This window comes from Dasypus novemcinctus, chromosome 12, assembly GCF_030445035.2.
Source record: "Dasypus novemcinctus isolate mDasNov1 chromosome 12, mDasNov1.1.hap2, whole genome shotgun sequence".
NCBI classification, from domain to species: Eukaryota; Metazoa; Chordata; class Mammalia; order Cingulata; family Dasypodidae; genus Dasypus; species Dasypus novemcinctus.
The window spans coordinates 3,729,882-3,750,106 of record NC_080684.1 but is presented as its reverse complement, the minus strand read 5'-3'; the positions used below and the strand labels follow the sequence as shown (position 1 = coordinate 3,750,106).

At 37.8% G+C, this 20,225-nt stretch overlaps 1 protein-coding gene and 1 long non-coding RNA gene across 3 annotated transcripts in view; one reads left to right on the top strand and one right to left on the bottom strand.

Annotated features, from left to right (window-relative positions):
- LOC101428401 (zinc finger protein 596-like) overlaps positions 1-19,364 on the bottom strand; it is an 82,418-nt gene extending 63,054 nt beyond the window's left edge. Inside the window, exon 1 of one of the 2 annotated variants that reach the window (XM_058307767.2) lies at positions 19,173-19,364. The gene's annotated coding sequence lies outside the window, so the exon portion shown is untranslated. The remainder of the gene's footprint in view (positions 1-19,172) is intronic. The other variant, XM_058307766.2, reaches the window with a different exon arrangement.
- Positions 19,331-19,878, top strand: LOC139440134 (uncharacterized). The gene is made up of 2 exons (XR_011650198.1): positions 19,331-19,453; positions 19,545-19,878. It is a non-coding gene; the product is annotated as an uncharacterized lncRNA (long non-coding RNA).
- The last annotated feature ends 347 nt before the right edge of the window (positions 19,879-20,225 follow it).

Sequence of the window (20,225 nt, the reverse complement as noted above, 5' to 3'; positions counted from 1 at the left end):
AAGAAAATATCACTATACATAAAAGACAACAGATCTTACAGTGATCAAAGACATAATGCCAAAAATTTTTTTAATATTTTTTCATTATTTTTATTATACAACTTTTTTAAAATTTTGTATCTTATTTCTTATTTTAATACTATCATTATTTCATTTTCTTATTAATTGTATTTGGTTATTTTGTTGGATTCATTTTTTAAGAAGTTTTGGATCACAGAAGGGTTACAATTATGACAGGAGAGGATCACTGGTGTGGGTGTCAGTGATGGTGGATACATGGGAGAAGTTTAACCTTGAGCAAGCCTATAAGACAATAAATGTGTTCAAGCGTACATGGGGCATTGTCATGGTGGGTAGAGATTCATACAGTAACTGAAAGAATATCAAATTCCCATTCTTAGGAGCTCTGCCACATTATCTAGTGTAACAGCAAGAATCCCCTAAGTACAGGGGCACAGACTAGTAAAGAAGGATGGTCCATTGATGGCCCTTGGTATTGACAACTGTACTTATGTACCTTTACTTTTGAAATTGAAAATGAACCTAATATTATAGGGTGCCTAACACTAACTTCCTGAGAACCTCCTTATTGCTCAAATGTGGCCTCTCTCAGGCAAACTCAGCATATAAATGGATTATCTCATCCCCCCTGGTGTGGGACATGATTCCTAGGGATGAATCTCCATGGCACTGAAGGATTACTACCAAGCCCCAACTAGCAATGCAAATGGAAAAAGACCTTGACCAAAAGGGGGATAAGAAAAAGGTAAATGAGTTCATACCACTAAGAGTCTTCAAAGTGAGTCAGGAAGTCTTTCCAGAGGTTATACTTATGCATGTCTCAGCAGGATCTCAATGAGTGACAAACTAAATACTACCTCAAACAGCAGGACACCTGAGGGTTCTGGAGACATCCAGACACTATAGGCAGGGCAGACAGCTCAGTAGTTTGGTGCCTTGACATTTGGCCCTACTTTGGAATTTATGCTCCCCAGTGTAACAGAGTTGGACTCAATTGTGGTTTCCCTACAAATGGCTCTTCTGCCCCCTCTATTTGAACTTATAGTTAATCCTAGAGTTGATAGGTACACGTCCAAAAGGCTTTACTTTGGGCTGTCTACGTGTCAGCTAGGCCCTGAATTTCAACAGTGTTGCAACACCTACTCACCAGTTCATTGGATTCACCCAGGACAAGGAGATGATGATGGACAAAGACCATCCCAAAGAACAGAGAGAGTCTGCAACTTCAAGTGAGACAGTCCCATCCATCTGCCTGATGACATCTAAGTCTCTCATTTAGAGGTGGAATGGCATTACCATCCCAGAATCCTTAGGTTTGGGAAATGAATGCTAGACTAGAGTAGACTTACCAGTATTCTACAACAGACATATTGTGATTTTACCAATATGAGAACTTATATCATCAACGTGGAGGAAGTGGCCAATGGAGATTCTGAGGGGAGGGAGAGGGAAATACAGATGTAATATGGGGTCATTTTCAGGACTTGGGAATTTTCCTGAATGACATTGCAATGACAGATACAAACCATTATATATCTTGCCATAAATTACAATTATGTGCAGAAGTAAGTGTAAACTACAATGTAGACAATAATCCATGCTTAGTGGCAGTGCTCTAAAATGTGTTCATCCAGTGTTAACAAATGTTCCACACTAATGAAGGATGTTGTGAATGTGGGATAATGTGGGAGGCAAAGGGAGCAGAACATATGGAAATCCCCTATATTTTTAATACAATATTTATGTAATCTAAGTGTCTTTTAATAAAAGTATATTAAGGGAAAAAAAGAAAGGTGGGAAGAAGATGTTCCACATATAGTAGAAGTAGCTATACTTATAATGGATGAAGTAGACTTCAAAAGCAAAACTGTTATTAGAGACAAGCTAGGATATTATATATTAATAAAAGGGGCAAATCATCAAAAGAAATAATCAGGGAAACGGACTTTGGCCCAGTGGTTAGGGCATCCGTCTACCACATGGGAGGTCCGCGGTTCAAGCCCCGGGCCTCCTTGACCTGTGTGGAGCTGGCCCATGCGCAGTGCTGATACGCACAAGAAGTGCCGTGCTACACAGGGGTGTCCCCCGCGTAGGGGAGCCCCACGCGCAAGGAGTGCACCCATAAGGAGAGCCGCCCAGTGCGAAGGAGGGAGCAGCCTGCTGAGGAATGGCACCGCCCACACTTCCCATGCCGCTGACGACAACAGAAGCGGACAGAGAAACAAGACGCAGCAAAAAGACACAGAAAACAGACAACCGGGGGAGGGGAGGGGAATTAAATAAATAAAAATAAATCTTAAAAAAAAAAAAAAGAAATAATCATAAATGTATATGCATGTAACAAGGATGTCACAGTTTACATGAGGCAAACAGTGGCACAACTGAAAGGAGAAGCTGATGTCTCTATAAAAAGTTGGAGACTTCAATACACTACTTTCAGTATTGGAATGAACATCTGGAAAGAAGATCAATAAAGAAATAGAAACCTTGACTAATATGATAAAGGTCTAAACTTAATATACATATGTAGAATACTGCACACCAAACAGCAGGATATACATTCTTCCCAAGAGTTGATGGATCTCTTCTCCAGGATAGACAAAATGTTGTGTCACACAGTAGATCTCAATAAATTCACCAAGATTTAAATTATACGAAGCAGTTTCTCTTATGATAATGGAATAAAATTGGAAATCAGTAGTAAAAGGAAAAATTCACAAATATAAGGAGATTAAACAAAACACTTTTAAATAATCCCTGTGTCAAAGAAGTAACTTTGAGAGAAATCAATAAATATCACAAGATTAATGAAAATGAGAATACAACAGATCAGAACCTATGGGATGCAGTGAAGGCAGTGCTGAGAGGAAAATTTTTCACCCTCAATGCTTACATTTAAAAAAGAACAAAAATCAGTGACCTAACTACACAGCTGGAGGAATTAGAAAAAGAACAGCAAACTATTCCCAAATCAAGAAGGAATGAAATAAAATCAGAGCATAACTAAATGAAGTTGAGAACAAAACAAATAGAATACAACCAAAAAACACTTTTTTAGAACACTGAAATCCTTTTTAGAAACTGAAATCCTTAGCTAGACTGACAAAGAAAAAAAGAGAGAAGGTGCAAACAAATAAAAAATGAAAGTGGGGACATTACTACTGACCCCAAAGAAAGGAATTCATAAAATTATACTATGGAATACTGCCGGGAAGATGGCTGACCAGAAAGACATGGGATTCTCTTCCATCACAGAAAAATATCTAGAGGACCAAGAGAAATGGCCTTGGAAAAAATCTTCTGGGTTTAGTACATGGGGGGGGGGAGGGTGGAAGCTGCACATTGCCCAGGAAAGAGAGGGACAAAGGAAAAGACTTTTGATGACAAAACTGCAAGTTAAAAGCAGTAGTTGATACTGCTGACACCCTCCTCCACACTAAAGACACTTCTGAATACTCAGGCCTCTGGGCCAGTGGGTACAAAAACGGTCCCAGGGATTCGCCTCATCAGGAAATGGGAAAGCAAGGGACACAGCCAAAGACTGACTCAGCTTTTGACCCACAAACTTACTCTGCTGTGTCCCACAAGTGCTTCTGGGCAGGGTGGGACCACACCATTGTTTGCCTTGGGTGCCAGCAAAGGACTAAAGGAATCTAACTAGTTCCATCTCCCTCTCTACTAAATGGAATTGATTGTTGAGGAAAAAGAGAAGAGTGTAATAATTTCTATCTGGGAAAAGGGAAGAGGCTGCCAGCAAAGGTTATAGAGCTGTCTCTGAGAAAGTGTGAATTGCAAGACTTTTAACCCCCAGGAAGTTGGTGTTATAGCAAACACATTTAGACCAGGCATTGAACTGAGAGGGCTGCCAAAGCATGTCATCTGCTGGCAGGCCAAGGAAGTACATGTGAGGCAATTAAAAGTAAATAAGAGAGACTTTTCTTTTGGCTTTTATACCCTCATTTCCCAACGTCCTAGGAAGCAGCAACCCATTTCTGGCTCTATAGCCCAGTTTTGAGCAACTAACAGGGCCAATCTTAAAGATCCAGGTTGAATCAAGAATCAAAGAACAGCATTAATAAACAGCCTTCTGCCAATATATCCCTACAAAAAGAGAAGTTGAGCATCTGAGTAAATTCACCATCCTAATCAGATGATTAGATATCAAAATATTATGAGCCTTACTAAGGAAATGAAAGATATGGAACAAGACAAGGAATACATAGAAGCCCAGAAGAGATGCAGGATTTGAGACAACTACTTAATGAGATGCACACAAATTTCCAATATCAGATTAATAAGTTGAAAGACAATATGGCTTAAGAGAAAAAAAGACATCAAGAAAATATAGAGTCAGTGAAATGAAGTTGAAAACTTGAATAAAAAAGAACAGAGCTCATGTTAATGAAAGGCATCATAGGTAAGATAAAAAAATACAGTGGATGGGAAGCAGTTATGGCTCAAGTAATTGGGCTCCCATCTACAATATAGGAGGCCACAGGTTCAATTCCCAGGGCCTCCTTGTGAAGGCAAGCTGGTCCATGCCACCTGTAGAGGTGATGGCCCACACTCCCAAGGAGAGCTGAGCTGGTACAGCAAGATGATGCAGCAAAGAGAGACACAGAGGAGAGACAGTGAGAGATGCAGCAGTACCAGGGAGATGAGTTGGTTCAAGCAATTGAGTGTCTCTCTCCCACAATGGAGTTCCCAGGATCAGTTCCTGGTGCCTCCTAAAGAGAAAGATGAGATGAAAAGACAAGCAGACATAGAATGAACACACAGCAAATGGACACAAAGTGCAGGCAGTGAGTGCAAATAACAAGGAGGGAAACAAAAAAATTAAGAAGAAAAAATAAATGATACTGAAGAAAGAAAAGCTGAAAAAAGAACAGAGAGAAAAGAATGGATAAAGGTTCCAGGGCCTCAAGGAGTTGAATGAAAACATGAAAGGAAACAATGTATGTGTCATGGGAGTTTCAAAATGGTAAGAGAAGGGAAAAGGGGCAAAAAGACTATTTGAAAAAAATAGCTGAAAATTTCCTAATTCTCAAAAAGAAATGCATTTAAATGTACAAGAAGTGCAGTGTACTCCAATCAGAATAAATCCAAATAGGCCTATTCTTAGATACACACTATTCAGCACAAAGCAGCAAAGATAAAGATATAATCCTGAGAACAGCAAGGAAGAAGTAACCGATCACATACAAGGGAAACCCAGTAAGACTTAGCGCCAACTTCTCATGAGAAACGATGGAGTTGAGAAGACAGTGGTATGATACAATTAGGAGACTGGAAGAAAAAAACTGCCAACTGTAAATTTTGTATCCAGCAAAATTCTCCTTCAAATATGAAGGTGCATATAAAATATTCACCAACAAAGAGAAAATAAGAGAGTTCATAAAGAAGAACCCAACTTTGTAGAAAATAGTAAAGGAAGCCTTAGAGCCTGATAGAAAAGACTAGAGAGAGAGGTTTTGAGGAGTGTAGAGAAGAAAGAATAGGAGAAAAGAGAAAAGGACAGACAAAAACAAGATACAGCAAATGAAAACTGAAGAATAAAATGATGGAAATAAATAATGGATATATAATCAATGGTATTTGGTATAACCACATAGTTGTGCATTCATCACTACAATCAAAATTAGAGCATTTTCATTCTTATAATAAAATTTGAATGAATTATATGCTTTATTAATGTGTATAAATAAAAATGATTTGTAAAAAATATGTGGGTAATATTTTATAAATTTTTTTTCCCAAAAAAGTATGCATTTACAGTAATTTGACTGAACATGAATGGATTAACCTCCCCAATAAAAAGATATAGGCTGACAGAATGGGTAAAAATCACGAGTCATCCAAATTCTGCCTACAAGAGACTCATCTTAGACCCAGGGATACAAACCAGCTAAAAGTGAAAAGTTGGAAAAACATACCACACACAAATAGTAACCAAAAAAGAGCAGGGGTACCTATACTAATATGAGACAAAACAGACTTCAAATGCAAGATACAGAAGGCCATTACATATTAATAAAATGGACAATACATCAGAAAGATATTCAGGGTACCCCAAAAATATATGAGGCAAACCCTGGCAAAACTGAAGGGAGAAATAGACATCTCTACCATAATCATTGGAGACTTCAGTACACCATATATATAACTAGATAGAATAGCTAGAGAGAAAATCAACAAGGAATCAGAGAATCTGAACTATATGATAAATGAGTGAGACCTAAAACATTGCACCAAAATTCAGCAAGTTACACATTCTTCTCAAGTGCCCATGGATCTTTCTCCGGGATAGATCACATGTTAGGGTACAATGCGGCTCTCAATAAATATAAAAAGATTGAAATTATATAAAGTATCTTCTCAGATCATAATGAAATGAAACTGGATATCAGTTAAAGAGGTAAATTCACAAAAGTGTGGAGGCTAAACAAACTCCTAAATAGTCAATGGATCAAAGAAGAAATTGTAAGTAAAATCAATAAATATATTGAGAAAATGAAAACAAGATCACAAGTTATCAAAACTTATGGGATACAGCAAAAGCAGTCTTGAAAGGGAAATGTATAGCACTAACATCAGTATTATATAAGAAGACCTTAAATCAATAAACTAACTGAATTGGAAAAAAATAGAAAAACAACAGCTAAACAATGCAAAAGAAAGCAGAAGGAAAGAAATACTAAAGATTAGAGCAGAAATCAATGAAATTGAGAAAAAAACAATGGAGAATATCAACAAAAGCAAAAGCTGGTTCTTTAACAGATCAATAAAATTGACAAACCACTATCTAGACTAACAAAAAAAAAAGAGAAATAAAAATAAATACAATCAGAAATGAAAGGGGGGAATTACAACTGACTCCACAAAAACAAAAAGCATCATAGGAGGATATTATGAGACACTATGCCAATAAACTAGACAACCTAGATGAAATGGACAAATTTCTAGAAATACAGAAACAACCTACAATGACACTACAAGAAATGCAAGAGCTTAAAAAATGAATCATATAAATATTGAATTCATCAAAAATCTCTCAACAAAGAAAAATCCAGAATGGGATCGCTTGACAGGTGAATTTTACCAAGTATTTTGAAAAGAATTAATACCAATCCTGTTTAAATTCATCCAAGAACTGAAAAGGAGGGAAAATTACCCAATACATTTTATGAAGCCAACATCGCTGTAATACCAAAGCCAGATGAAGACACTTCAAGAAAAGAAAATTACAGACCAATTTCTCTAATGAACACAGATGCTACAAAATTCTCAACAAAATAGTCTCAAATTGAATCCAACAGCGTATCAAAAGACCTCTACATCATGACGAAGTGGATTTATGCAAGGCTGGTTCAATATAAGAAAACCAATCTAAATAATACACCACATTAACAAACTGGAGGAAAAAAACACATGATCATTTCAATTGATACAGAAAAGGCATTTGACAAAATCCAACACCCTTTCTTGATGAAAACAATTCAAAGATAGGAACAGAAGGAAAATTACTCAATATGGTAAAAAGTGTATATGAAAAACCCACAGCCAACACTGTACTCAATGGGGAATGGTTGAAAGCTTTTCCTCTAAGATTGGGAACAATACTAGGATTGCCCACTGTCACTGTTGTTATTCAACATGGTACTAGAAGTTCTAGCTAGAGGAATTAGATGTGAAAAAGTGAAAGGCATCCATATAGGAAAGAGGAAGTAAAATTCTCACTATTTATGGATGAAATGATCCTATGTTTAGAAAATTCTGAAATGTCTACGGCAAAGCTACTTGAGCTAATAATGAGTTCAGCAAAATCAGAGGATACAAAGTAAATATGCAATAATCAGTAATGTTTTTATACACTAATATTAAACACTCTGAGAAGCAAATTGGGGGGAACTTCCATTTATAATAGCAACAAAAATACTCAAATACCTAGGAATCAATTAAATCAAAGAAGTACAGGATCAATATACAGAAACAAACAAAAAAAATTGCCAAAAGAAATCAATGAAGACCTAAATAAATGGAAAGACAATCTGTGCTCACGGCTTGAAGGACTATATATCATGATGATGTCAATCCTACATAAAGAGATTTATAGATTCAATACAACACTAATCAAAATTCCAATAGCCTACTCTACAGAAATAGAAAAGGCAATTACCAAATTCATTTGGATGGGAATGTGCACCCGAATAGCCAAAAGCATTCTATAAAAAAAAAGAGCAACATGGAAGGAATTTCACTGCCTGACTGTGAACCATATTACAAAGTTATAATAGTCAAAACAGTATGGTACTGGCATGAAGATAGACATATTGTTCAGTGGAATAGAAATGAGTCCAAAAATAAGTCCTCACCTATATGGCCAACAGATTTTTTACAAATCTACAAAGCCCATCTTAAACAGGATAAAACAGTCTCTTCAAAAAATGGTGCTGGGAGAACTGGATATCCATAATCAAATGAATGTGCATTTCTAACTGTTGCAGGCAAGTTACTTTGGTATTAATAAACCTCACCCTACTTGGAAAAGAAAAAAAGATCCAAGACCATAAAGGCCTTGGAAGTCAATGTAAGAAAGCATCAACAGCACCTTGTAATAGGAAATGGCTTCATGGACTTCATACCCACAGCAAGAGAAGCAAATGAAAAAATGGACAAATGGGACCTTCTCAAAATTAAAGCCTTTTGGTGCTCAAAGGAGTTTGTCAAGACAGTGAAAAGACAGCCTCGTCAATGGGAGAGAATATTTGGTAACCATATATCTGATAGGAGACTAATATCCTGCATATATAAGGAACTCCTATATCTGAAAAAAAAAGGAAAACCCATTAAAAAATGGGCAAGAGATTTGAACAGATGCTTCTCCAAAAAAGAAATACAAATGGCTAAAAAGCACATGAAAAGATGCTGAAAATCACTAGATACTAGGGAAATTCAAATCAAAACTACAATGAGATAAAATCTTACTCCCATAAGACTGGTGGCTATCAAAAAACAGAAGTCTACAAGTGTTGTGAATAGGTTATATTTCCATGCACTTTTATAAGTCCTCAGAATATTCACTTTTATTATTCCAAAAAAAAATCTTCCATTTTTATTGTATCCGTTTGCCTCACCATTCCCAATTACTATTTTTTACTATTTGTGTCCCTTATTAATTTTTAAAATCTATTTCATTACTTTTAACTGTGTTGTCCAAGATTCTAGGTCCTTTCTGTTCACAATAAGCATATGTGACTATTAAATTTAAATTAATCAAATTTAAATAACACTAAAAATTCAAATCAGTGCTTTAGAAGCTCTAAACACATTTTGAGTGCCCAATAGCTATATGTGGCTGGTGGCTTCTGTAATGGACTGTGCAGACATAGAACACTATATTCATTGCATAAAGAACTATTAGAATGTTTATCTGAATCTTAGATATTTCTTCTATTTTTTCCATTTATAAATGAATTATTTTTTCTTCTATATTGACTCCTATATCTCCACCCCAATGTTTAATTTTATTTCTTTTAATTTTTTAAGGTAGGTCCTTATATCATTTAATCATTTATTTTAATTTACATAAGTATTTTATACAAGACCAATAATTATCTCAGGAATACTGGTTTAGATTTGTCATTCTAGTAAATTTACATAATGCATTCAACTATTATTTTTCATAATGTGCTTTATTATTTGTGCCAGTTATTTATAATAGTTTTTCCCCTCAATTTTCAGTTTATAGATTATATTTTCCATGTTTCCATGTTTCTCATTATTTTTTTGTTTTATTTCCTTTTGAATAGGCAGAATTTGTAATCCCTTTCAAATTTTTGAGGTTTCCAACACCGTATTTTATAAAACATTTGTATGTTGATCCATAAGCACTTAAAAGATAGGTTTTTTTCAAGGTATGGTACTTTTACATAAGCTTTGTTGAATAATAATGGAAATTATTCTATTTTGAGAAAATAGGATTTTTCTTATCAAAACAAGAAGTGATAAAAATCTATGAGATGATACATAAGTTATATAGGCCTGAGTCCCTCATTCTAAGCCCCAGGTCAGCAAACCAAAGTTTAACTAAGTTCCTGTCTCTGGTAAGGGCTCCTATCCCAGGATCTGAAGTCTGAGAACAACCAATCATAACTCAACAGCTCCCTTTTTCTTCTGTAGCTTAGTTCCTCTAAGTTAAAGCTAAGCCAAGTAAGGAAAACTATCCTGTGTCAAGCAATAAGATTATTTTCTTTAAGATTACCTTGTCCAATTTATAGGAGCATTCTTGCTCTCATTATTCTAAGTTCCCTTCCCTCTTAGGATTATATGTTGTCTGATTCATGAACTGCTTTAAAAACCTCTGTAATCCATAAAATTAATTTCCCTTTGATATTTTTGTGGGGTTTTTGTGGGGTTTTTTGGCAGTTTTGGCTAAGAGAAGAGGATGCAAACATGACCATTAAAGACTCCAGAGACATTAATAAAGACAGAAAAAATGTCTTTTTGTACAGACCAGTTTCTTACCTGCTACTGTTGGTTTCTTTGTCCAGTGCACAAGACAAGAAGTGAAATGATAAAGATGGGATCCTCATACTTATCTAAAATTTGATTCTCTGCACTTTGGGACTCTGGCATATGTTGCCTAAGAGTTACCTTCTAAAGGTGTCCTTGTTGTTCCAATGTGGCATCTCTCTCCAAGCCAAACTCAGTATATAAACACACTGCCTTCCCCCTAACATGGAATATGACTCTTGGGGAAGCCTTTTTGGCCCTGAGGGATTATTACCAAGCAACAACTAGCAATGCACCTGGAAAAAGACTTTGTCCTGAATGACACTGAAATGACAGATGCAGGTCATTATATATTTTGCCATAACTTGCAAAATTGTGCCCCAACAGAGTGTAAACTATATCTTAAATTATAATTCACTGTTAGTGGCAATGCTTCACTATGTGTCCATAAATTATAACAAATGTACCACACTAATGTAGGATGTTGTTAATGTGGGACATTGTGGTAGCAGGAGAAGTGGGACATAGGGAATCCCCTGTATTTTAATGTAATATTTATATAAGCTAAAGTTTCTTTTAAAAGTAAAAAAAAAAAATTATGGGGCTAGAAACTGTATCAATCTAACAAAATGGCAAATCTCACCAAAGAAAATTTGGCATTTTCCATGACCATTTTAGGAAATACCCAATTAGACAAAATTACTCATCACTCTAGAAAAGGAGCTCCAAAACTAAACAGCTAAATGGAAGGTCTAAATTATTTAGTACTCAGAATTCACTAAGATAATGCAAGATAAAAGATACATTAAAGAACTCCAAAAGACAAATCAGAAAGTGTAAGCTCAGAGGATATCTATGATTTTCTTATTTCTATGTTTTTTTGTCTGACAAATGGCTAAATTGGTTTTAATTGAAGCTATAAGCTCTCTGCTTTTGCCTGTCTGTATGGTTGATGTATGACATGTTCCTACTTCTGTATGGTATTTACAAAGTAAGTTTTGAAATTCTTTTAAAAAGCTCTATTCAAGTCGGTTTAAAGATAAATAAGTACATATATAAATACACCTATAGTTCCAGAAATTAAGACAAATTTCTAATAGTTCCAATGAAAACAGAGACTGCATAGAAGTAAATCCAAAGTTCTTAAAAAAATTAAATCTCACATAATTCAGGGAAAGCTGGGGTGAATAGGATTAATTGAATATTAACTAAATAAAAATAGCTATGCCTCAATACTAAGTAAAATATAAACATATAATTTTATTCCAGTTGGGTGTGCTCTTTCCAACTTTATGCAGTGTTCTAATAATATAATATAGCATTATATCTACTAGATCTTTACGATGATCAAAAAATATAAACTTTGTTTTGAAGTATGTTGGGTTGAAGGCAGTTTACAAGATCTTTTTGATAACAAATATGTATGGTATGCAGGATGTTTTTTGTTAAGGGAATGGAAAATAGTTTTGTCTAAAAGTAAAATGACAGGTTTTTACAGAATGATAAAAAAGAAATATTTAGGACAATCTGACTAGATATGAAAAGTTGGAGAAGGTTTTCAGAAAAGGAAAATCTGGGAAATGGACTTGGCCCAGCGGTTTAAAGCGTCCGTCTCCCACATGGGAGCTGTGTGCAGCTGGCCCATGCGCAGTGCTGATGCACACAAGGAGTGCCCTGCCATGCAGGGGTGTCCCCAGTGTAGGGGAGCCCCACGTGCAAGGAGTGCACCCCGTAAGGAGAGCCGCCCAGTTCAAAAGTGCAGCCTGCCCAGGAATGGCGAAGCACACACAAGGAGCTGACACAAGATGATGCAACCAAAAGAAACACAGATTCCGGTGCTGCTGACAACAACAGAAGTGGACAAAGAAAACGCCGCAAATAGACACAGAGAACAGACAACTGGGGGGGAGGGGGGAGAGGAGAGACATAAATAAATAGAGAAATAAATAAATAAAAGGAAAATCTGTCATGGATGGTTAAGATTTGACAGGTTTATAAGATTTTTAAGAGTTTCCTTTGACAGTATGTTCCTACAAAACTAGTATTTGATTTTCTTTCCTTTACAATGACAAAATATCCTTGGATTATTGGTGTACTCTTAAAAAGAATAAAAGGTTTTTCTAAAACATCTGAGTAACCTGCTTAGAGTGAAAGACTGTGTATCTTATCAGAAAAATCTCCTGGTCTTTATATCCTTTATATAAACATCATTTAATTGCTTTAGAAAACATCTTCTCACTTTTGAAATTTTTTTTACCACCATGCTACTGTCTCTATTTTTAAAATATTTCATTGTCACTTTCATTAAGTAAGGACCTAATATTGTTTCAGTTTCCCATGAGTCTACTTATCAAAATGTTAAAACCTGACAACTTTTGACAGTTTCCCTCCAAAAACTGAACCATAAATAATATTTTTTTTGATCTCAAACTATCCTTGGCATTCCTGACAGGGTTCTTGGAAAATCACAAAGAATTTTTCCCTCTCACCTTGTAAAAAGAGAGGTGATAAACTAGTTTTATTTGATATTTTTCAGTTGCATAGGAAGTGTTAAATGATTTTGTAACATTCTGTTGGCTAAATTATAGGATAAAATATTATTAATATAAAGATTTGAGAAATAATATAAAGTTCTTAGAAACTTGGCGATATATTCAGTGTCCATGAGTTGCCCAAGTACTGATAAGTCTGATATTAGTAGTATTATTGGTCATAATTTCAATTGTTCTTAAAATAGTGTTTTATGACTTGGCATCTGATTGTTCACTTTTGTAAAACAGCAATAAGTTAACCATGGATATTTTAAGTTTTCTGCCATCTACAGTTAGTTTTTATTCTTTTGCTTCCCTGAAGACACTTGCAATCAGCTACAGATCCGTGTGCTTCATCTTCAACATAAGGGGGTGTGTCTCAGAGACCTATGGGAAGGACTATGCCAAGTTATCTCAGGCATCAGCTTCTAATGACATTCCTTAAATAACTATGAGAGCACACCACTGTACTGAGTCAAGATCTCTGGAATTTCAGTGAAGACTCTGATAGGTTCTTGAGATTGATAACAGAAGATTCAACGAAACACCGATTAATTACTTAGGGCTAAATGAACACATAAAGAATAATCATAGTTTTCTTTGGGTTATTGCTAATATTTTATTGTTCTATTTTCTAGATACAAGGTACCCTTACTTAATTAAGCTATCTATAATTTTTAAAAAACATTCATCTTTTTTTTTTTAATTGACTTTGTAATAATATTACATTAAAAATATATATGTGAGGTCCCATTCAACCCCACCCCCCCACCCCCCCTCTCCCCCCCCCCCAACAACACTCGTTCCCATCATCATGACACATCCATTGGATTTGGTAAGTACATCTTTGGGCACCTCTGCACCTCATAGACAATGGTTCACATCATGGCCCATACTCTCCTCCATTCCATCCAGTGGGCCCTGTGAGGATTTACAATGTCCGGTGATTACCTCTGAAGCACCATCCAGGGCAGCTCCATGTCCCAAAGACGCCTCCACCTCTCATCTCTTCCTGCCTTTCCCCATACCCATCAGCCACCATGTCCACTTTTCCCAATCCAATGCCACCTCTTCTATGTGGACACTGGATTGGTTGTGTCCATTGCACGTCTATGTCAAGAGGAGGCTCAGATTCCACATGGGTGCTGGATGCAATCCTCCCATTTTCAGTTGTAATCACTCTAGGCTCCATGGTGTGGTGGTTGTCCTTCTTCAACTCCATCTTAGCTGAGTGTGGTAAGTCCAATAGATCAGATTGTAGGTGCTGGAGTCTGTTGAGGCTCAGGACCTGGCTATCACATTGTCAGTCCAGAGATTCAAATCCCCTAAATATATCTTAAACCCCAACATTAACTGCACCTCCAGCACATTAGCATGAAAGTCTTATGAAGGGAGATCCCATCTGAGTCCAGATTCATCACACATAAACACCATTTCCAAAGAGGGGCCATCTGACCTGGTAGTTAACCCCATCGGCCATGACCATAACTCCCATGGGTCTCTTTAGCCCTCAAAGGAACCAATATCTGGGGGTTGTATCTGCTTTATCTGTCTCTCTGACTCTGCTCAGTTGTGCATGAGGGCAATCCTTCTGCCAGCCTCCAGACTCTTTTTTAGAAACTCGTAGCCATATAAACTCATTTCTCCTTTCCATTTCCCCCTTACTTTAGGTCAAACAGCATTTTAAAGTCATGGTATTTTAAAAAAAACATTCATCTTTATCTTCTTCTGACCCCTTCAGAATTTGAAAACTGTTACTGAATATTCTTAAATTTATGGTAATATAATTATTTTCATAGAATCAATCAGGACCTATTTTCATTGTTAACAGGAAATAACTGGAGTAAATAGTTATATAACCAAGTCTTAGGGATGTTAATTCAAGAACACAGAGGTAATTCCAAATCTATTGCATATTACATCCTTCACCTTGATGCACCTATTTGCTCTTACCTAAATTATGTTAAACATTCAGCAGAAACTGCCAAATTAACTACAGACTCCATGAACTTAACTCTGAGCTGGCCTAACATTTTTCCTCCAGAAAAATGACTTTTTATATGATCTTTCTACTTCACCTTTTAATCTTCATCTAAAACGCCGCAATGTTATTGGACCCGCTGCTTTTATTCAATGAGGGGATATCTCATGACTACAATCTGGTAAATTCAAAATTAATGACTCTATACACCTTCTTATGATCCACTCAGATGTCATTCTATATGTTAGTGCTTCTTACACAAGAATTGTTAATGGTACATTCCAAACAGGTTATACGACATACAGATTGAATAAGGTAGCCATCCACAATTTTCTTCCACAAAAAAAGATGAACTCTGTGCTCTTCCCCAACCCTGCTTTCCATCAGAAGGACATTCTGTTAACATCTAAAGCAGGGGTTATTTTTTCCATGGACCCCTTTGCCAGTCAGGTGAAAACCACAGACCCCTTCCCAGAAGGTAGCGGGAGATTAGTTTTATGATAATCAACACTGGCATGTATTTAAATGATAATTTTCAATTCAAGTTTACAGACTCCCTGAAATCTTTCCCCTCATTAAGGTCTCACGATCTCTAGTGATTTCAGCATACTATGGAAGCAAGGAGGGTTCCTCATTTCTGGTATGCCAGTTGAAAATTGTGGACCAATAAATTATCTCCTTTCTACCAATTTACTCCCATCTATTGTTGCCATCATTAAGATAAAAGCTTACACAAAAAGGACTGAACCTGAATATTTTTAAAAAGACATTTGCACATTTTCACACAAAAATAGCTACTAGTAAAATAGCTGTAATTATAAACTTAAACTAATACTGTCTAAATTAACTAAAGGACCTACCTTTTCCTCGCCCAAAATTTTACCTCTGGCCCTCTGTTTATTCATAGCATTCCTTTCAGGAAACTCAATTCTCTCTATATGAAATTATTCCTGGGAGACCTATCTCTGAGAATTGAGAAATTATTAATTATTGTCACATCATGACATGACCTAATTTGCAAATCCTTAATGCAAATGCCAAAGATTATCTTCAACGAGTAAAGGACACCTTTCTTGCCCCACATGAGAGATACTCGATTAACCATAATCTGTCACCAGGATAACGGGTCTGCTGGAAATGACACAGAAAAAGTCCTAGATCCTCATTAAAAGGAACCCTGCCAAGTACTTCTAACTTCTGGTATTGCAACTTAATCACAGGGTGTTGTCCATGGGTCCACAATATTCAAATAAAAAAAAATTCTATCAGACTCCTGGACAAATTATGGACACTTAAAAATCATACAAAGGAGGAAGGGAAGTAGAAGATGTCACAAAGTAGACTAGTTATTCCCAAGGTGACAGATGAATTCCTAACATAAACAAGTACTCATACAGACTGTACCTTACTAATACTTACAAAGCATAAAATATTTATATTTCCCTATGCTTTGTCCTTGCACTAGCCTGGAAAGACAATGCCATTGTCTGCTTCTCCAAGGACATTTCAAAGGAAGGTAATAACCCTACAGACTATTGGAATTGTCACCAAAAACCCTGATCTATGCACCTTGCAAGGGACGCCATAGTTCTACCCAAAACAAATTTCTTTCTTATCACAAATGCTTTAGTTTATGACTACTGAATCATTATATAGATGCTTTTTTCCTTATTTTATCAATATATTAGAGAATAACCCAAAGCTAATACCTGAAATTACTGAAACTGGCTAGGTCATCTTCACTCTACTTTATGGTTGTTGCAAACAAGGCTCATCCTTGTGTATACTTACTATTGTAATGTTAATCCAGTTTGACTTTACCTTTGTTTATGGTTATTTCAGAATTATTCTCATCCTTGTGTATAGTTACTATTGTGGTGTTTATTCTAGACTAACCTTACATTTGTTTAGCTTGTGTATATTTACTATTGTGATTGTAACCCCTCTACTTTCCCTGTTTGAATCCATAAAAACCCTGAACACCTCAAAATGAAGAAGGCAGATTTTTGGACCATTCCTAGACAAATGATCTCTTTGTCATCCTAGGGAAAAAATTTTCTCACTTGGAAGCACAATATCTCAGGAATTGGTTTTTAAAGTGTATTGGAAGGAAAGAACCTGCTTTTGCTCAGTATCAATCACACTATAGATACAACTAGTTGAGAGAATTATAAAGATATCATAGAAGAGTCTAGAAAACTTACTATAATAGTTCACATGCCTACACAAACTACAAATTAACTTAATGCATATCCACTTTCCAGTAAGGTACTGGATCTGCAAAAGTCACAACACAAGTAAATTTTGGTCAGCTCTTCACTTGAACTCTCAATACCACAGACCCTTGGATACTAAGGACAAGTAGTAGTATTCCTAGTAATGAATTTATAAACAACATCACCTTTACTGGAGTTACCTTGTTCTGTAAAGGCGATATTTTTAATGCAGAAATTTTATCAGATATTTGCCTGGGCATTAAATTACCTTAGCTGATAAATGTCTGGGCAAGGTGCATTTGGTCTCCTCATAGTCCCTGAGGAATTTATAACAAATCTGAAACTTCTCTCTGGGCCACTACCCACAATATACATTCTCAGGCAAAACAGGATTTACCCAGGGAGTTAAGGATTCTGGGTTTGCCTCTTTTGGCAAATTGCTGCTACCTTGGTTTGGGGTTAACACAAATGAAAACAGGATTGGATATTTGTTGAGTACAGTAGGAGAAATTACTGAATCTACTGCTAGAGATATAGTTGCACTGCAAATCATTAAGATTTTTTAAACTTGTTTTAGACAATAGCATTGCCAAACTTGCTACTTATTAGCTGAAACAAGGAGGCATTTTTGCCATTGCCAATATCCCCTGTTGTACCTGGGTACACAATTCTGAGGAAGTTGAGGCACAATTGCATGAAATAAAGACCACATGGTTTAAACAGGTAAGGCCTTTGTCAAGGCCCTGATTTGATCACACTGTTTTCAGCTGGGTCAAATCATGGGTCCTGGGCCTAAGAGATAATTGTGATGTAGGCAGTTGGACCTTTTATCACTCTAATACTCATTATAGTATCCCTGGTATATTGTTTTCTCTCAAGGGTTTGAAATGTGTGTCCCCAGCCACTTGTGATTTCTTTATGTCTGGGATCATTTGCCCAGAAAATGATTTATTTATGTCTGGGATGACATAAAAATGTGACCATGGAATAATGGGCATCATGACCATCTATAAGCTCAACATGAAAATAATCTGCAAGTACTACTCAAAGACCTTAGGAAGTAACTGAAAATCGGCTCAACACTTTACATTTTGATCACAACTCTCAATGGCTAAGAGCCAGATCAAACTGGGAGAAACTGGTATACAAATTAAGTAGGCCATAGCTGCAGTCTTACATGCTAAGCCCTACATCAGCAAACTGAAGTTTAACTTAGTTTCTATCTCTTGTAAATGGTCCTTTCCCCAAAACCTGAAACATAACAACCTGCCATAACTAGACAGTTATTTTCTCTCCTCCTTCTCTAGAAATCTTGATCTGTTTTGTTTGTTTTTGTGCAGATACTTGTCCCCAGCTCCTGTGATTTGTTTATATTCCTTCCTCACTCTGCTCCATTTTTCTTAACACTTTTCATCTCTGGGACTCTCCAGTCTAGCAGCTGCTTAACCCTCCCCCTCCATTTTTCTCTGTGAGGTTTTCCTGCCAAAAGTTTCTTCCCTACTAGATTATCCTGCCTCTGAGAGTCAAACAGCGCAATTCCAAAAAGGTGGGGACCCCAGAAAAGTCCATTCTGCATATAAGGAATTCCACCAACAGTAACTGGACGGAGTGAGTGCACCACTCAGTCACAGCCATCCTGCTGCGATTTTACTCCCCACCCCCTAAAATGAGCCCTTCTGTTTTCAGCATTCCTCAGCAGCTGGTTTTCAGCACTGGGTCTCCGTGGCCTTCTGTCTCTGTACCTGGATAAGCGTCGGGTTCTAACTCACTGCTGTTAGTTCCTCTAACATCAGTTTCCCGGGTGAGAGGGATCCAGGCTGCTCGCCGCCTCTGGGGAACTCCCAAGCTTTGCACGGGACTGTTAGGAGGGAAGGGAAGAGGACCTGTAGGTCCTGGATGGAACTTTCTTACCTGATATCTTCCCCTTTCTTCAGTTCAGCATTTGTGGAGTCCTTCTCCAGTCTCTAACATTTTCCAGAGTATCCCGGGAGCTTTTTTCAGGATACGGCTTCCGTCGCTGGGTTGATGACGTCACCCCCTAACATTGAATACTTTTTAAAGAGGTGCCAGAGATGGAAACCTGGACCTCGTCGACGGAAATCGGGAGTTCCACCACGTGAGCTACCTCCGCTCCCTCATAGATTTTTATTCTAACTTTATCTCAACTTCAAAAAATAAAATAATAGCGAAAGGTAGCTTAACTATTTATGGAAGCATTAATCTGAAAAACTGTGTCCAGTCACACGTATTTAATACTAAAAACAAACTCAATTGTTTCTCCAGTGTTAAGATACGTGAGGGGCCGGCGGAGCAAGAAGGCGTGACGTGCGGGCGCTCCTGCAGAGCCGCCCCCGCTCCTCCTTGCAGCCGCCGCCGCCGCTTCCTGGGCTGAGGCCTCCCGCTGCCCCGGCGGCGCCAGGTGCCTTCACTCTGCCCGTTCCCGTCCTCAGTCCGCCGCCCCTTGAGCCGTCGCCGGCTTCCCCTCCCACAGGGCAGGTGGCTCTCAGGGCGAACGAGCCGCACCTGCTCCTGTCCAAGCTGCAGAGGGAGCAGGACAAGTACATGCTGACCGCGAGGCCAAGGGATCGCTGAGGTCGCTGCCCTCGGCTGAGGCCTCCTGCGACCAGTGACCCTCCCGCCCCTCGCGGGCCAAGCGAACGCGGGCTGCGTCCGGCAGGCCCAGCGTTGACAGGGAGGGCGGGCGCTGGGCCCCCAGACCCACTCTCCCCTGCGGAGGCGGCGGGAGGCCAGGTCCGCGGGCGCCGTCCCTGGTTCCAGCCTCCCCTGCTCCCGGCACAGGGCAGAGCCGGCGCCCGCGGCTCGGTGCTGGGGCTTGCTCTAAGCTCGGGCTCTCCTGGGCCGTGGCCCAAGCCCGGGTGGACGGAACACGGCCCGGCAGTGCTTAGGGTTCAAGGGTGGCTCTCTTCCCATCTGATCACTGGTAGCTCCGCCGTGGGGCCGCCC